Source organism: Silene latifolia, chromosome 9 (genome assembly GCF_048544455.1).
Source record: "Silene latifolia isolate original U9 population chromosome 9, ASM4854445v1, whole genome shotgun sequence".
In the NCBI taxonomy this organism is placed as follows: Eukaryota; Viridiplantae; Streptophyta; class Magnoliopsida; order Caryophyllales; family Caryophyllaceae; genus Silene; species Silene latifolia.
In genome coordinates this window covers 57,870,414-57,873,713 of record NC_133534.1, presented here as the reverse complement: position 1 = coordinate 57,873,713, position 3,300 = coordinate 57,870,414, and the positions used below count along the sequence as shown (strand labels likewise).

Here is a 3,300-nt window from a genome sequence, read left to right as displayed (position 1 = left end):
CAGTGCTTTTAGTTCTAGCTTATTTCAAGTTAGGGTTTTGGGTTATCGATTTTAAACATTGGATTTCTGCCTTTGCTCTTAATCTTCCCTTTTAATCTTGGTAATCATTCTGCCCTAATTTCAGTATTTATTGTTTTACTTCCCTTGTTAGTATAGAATTGATAGTTAATGCCCCAAAGCCAATTGTCATATTTCCGCTGTTATTATTTACATTAAGCATGAATACAGTAATCGTTGTTAGTTTATTTGTTGTTTTTACATTCACCATGAGTAGCTAAATAGTTAGTGCTAGGATGTAGGCGATTTATGGCTAGGCGGCACTAGATTGAACACGGACTGAACCCGCGTGTCAGTCGATCGACTGACATTGTTGGTCGATCGACTGACCTTGTAAGGTTACCCTTCGTTTTAATTGTTTTTAATCTTGTATTTAACGAATCGAATGCATGCGACCAGTTAGATACCTATTTTGTGACCGACCCATTAGACCGAAAGGTAGGGTAGGTTGCTTGACCGTCAATTAATTCGACTAAACTGTGCTAAGATCGAAAGATAGGTATAGTTTAGACCATTAGTCGCTTTTCAGGACGAAATTTAGTATTAGTGACATTAGGGACCTATAGCGAGATCGAGAGATGCTATTTGTTAGGAGTGGACCGAGAGGACCTCTTATTTCCCGCCTTACCTGTGTTTATTTCAGACCGACTTAGTTTGCTGCCGCCGAAGCTATAATGACCCGATCATCCTAGTACCCTTCTTTTATCTGTTTAAATTCGTATTTTAGTTTATTTTCCTTTTATTGCCATTAGCTATAGAACAATTCAAATCAACCCCCATAATTGTTACCTTAGACTTTCATTAGACAACTAAAGTTTACAACTGCCTCCTTGCGGATCGACCCTGTTACCACTAGCCTAGGTTAGTTTTAATAGGAGTTTATAAATTTTATCTTTGGTACTCACAGCGACGGGTATCAAATTTTGGCGCCGTTGCCGAGGAGGCAATAGTCCTAATTTTAGTTGATTAATTTTCAGTCTTTCTTAGTTTAAGGAACATCCGTTCCTTAAACAGTTCTTATATTTTGTTGTAGTTTCCTCTTATGCGCAGGTCACAGGGTGGAGAATTAGTACCATTGAATCCTGAGATTGAGAGATCCTTGCGCGAGTTGAGGCGAACACGACGAGTATTACCGACAGAGGAAGAGCTGAGTACTCTGTCAAGCTATCACGAGAACGAACTGTTCGAAGAAGACCCACAGTCTTCACCCGTTTCCACTTCTTCAGCCGAGACAGTTACTTCTCCGGAAATTACAGTCATGGCCGAGGAAGCAAGTATAGCTAGTTTTTCTGAGCCGACAGCCGACAATTTATACAAGGGGTTCGAGTTACCGGGAGATGCCAGGAAATTCGAACCAAAGCCTGCTTACATCACCATGGTCGAGAGAAATCAGTTTAGGGGAGCTGCAAATGAAGATGTAGCTAGACATATGGAGACCTTTATTGACTACTGCTGCTCCATTCCCCCACCAGCTGGCGTGACCCAGGATCAAATCAAAGAGACCATGTTCATCTTCTCCCTTCGTGATGCTGCAAGGGAGTGGTATAGAGATCTGGACCGAGCCGCTCAGGAGATCACTGATTGGAATACATTGGCATTGGCGTTCTACAAGAAGTACTTTTCTGCTTCAAGGACGATCGCTATTAGAGCCCAAATCACGGGTTTTAAACAAGGGCCAGATGAGAATTTCCATGAGGCATGGGTCCGATTCAAGAAGTTAGTGCGAACCATACCGCACCATGGATTTGAAAAGTGGAGCTTGTGCAATCATTTTTACAATGGGTTGTACGACGATCGGAGGGCCATTTTGGATCTTTGCGACAATGGGAGATTTGCTTGAAAATTTGGGAGCAACCAAGGGGTGGAAGATCATTGACGATCTAGCTACCCACAAGGCCGAGTATGGGAATTCGAGAGGGAACCGAGGAGAGCTGCTGAATCTTCCTCTGTTCTTTGCACTTGAGGCTCTCACCGCAAGATTTGACAAGTATGAGCTAGGAGGAGCCTCTAAGGGTGGGATATACCAAGTCAACGCCGTTTCAGACGGTCCCTTCCTTTGCGAAAGGTGTGGAGTAGAGGGCCATGTCTCGAAGAACTGCCCTAGTCCCTTTGAATCTTGTCTTTGCCTTTCAACACTACGGGCGAACAACACCTACTACGAGCCACCGCATCCAAACTTGAGTTGGAGAAGCCGAATGTTTTGAATCCAACTCAACCTCCGCCCGACGCAGCCCATATGTACCTCCGCATCAAAAGCAACAAGAATACCAAAAGCCTCCTTATGTGCCGCAAAGGCAGCAACAAACGCAAAATTCTGAGTTTTCCGAGCTGAAAAATCTGTTGCTAAAGGAGTCCCAAGCAAGAGAGGCCGGGATGAAGTTGCTAGAGAGCCAAATAGCTCAGTTGGCTAGCAAGAGTAACACTCGAGCTCCTGGGCACCTACCCACTCAACCCGAGCAAAAGGAGACCCTACATGCCATCACCTTGAGGAGCGGGTCCACCCTTGATGGTCCCGCCATGGTCGAGAAAGTCATGTTGAGAAGAATGAGGCGGATCCGAGTTCAAACAAAGTCAGAATTAATAAATCAAAAAAAAGTACTGTCACAGGGTACTTGATCGATCGATCAAGTACCTAGTCGATCGATCAAACACGGGTTACAGGAGCTTCGAATCAGAACCCGATCGATCGATCGATGAGGGTAGTCGATCGACCCATATCACTGCTGATATTGAAGAGTTTCGTCCTTTAATGCCAAATAATTTACGAGACCACTTGTTTCGGGGTACTACCGTCCCGAACGTTTTGGGGGCAGACCCGAGTGCTGATGGGTCAGTCCCGGCTCCGAAGTTCGATCCGATGACGGTTAATGGGTCTCATTTGAGACGATCCGAGGAGGGGTCTATCTTCAACAAAGAAAAGGTGACGGACTTCCAGCCAAAGTCCAAGGACGCCGGCGCACGCGAATTAGAGGAGAGGGCTAAGGTGCTCCTTACAGCCCCATATCCGGAGAGACTCGTGCCGACCAAGGAACAGGTATCCTTTAGCAAATTTGAGAAAGTTATTCGTAGCTTAAATGTTCAGGTACCCTTTCTTGAGTTAGTTAACCAAGTGCCAGCATACACTAAGTTTATGAAACAGTTGTTGTCAAAGAAAAAATCACTTGAACATGTTCATACTGTTGCGTTAACTAAAGAGTCTTGCTCCTACTTGTCTCACACTGCGCCCCATAAGTTAGAAGACCC

The 3,300-nt window shown here is 44.7% G+C and overlaps 1 non-coding gene across 1 annotated transcript; it reads right to left on the bottom strand.

The window, feature by feature from the left end:
• Positions 1-1,696: 1,696 nt before the first annotated feature.
• LOC141603916 (small nucleolar RNA R71) lies at positions 1,697-1,803 on the bottom strand. Its single transcript, XR_012525751.1, has one exon. It is a non-coding gene; the product is annotated as a small nucleolar RNA R71 (small nucleolar RNA).
• Positions 1,804-3,300: the final 1,497 nt, after the last annotated feature.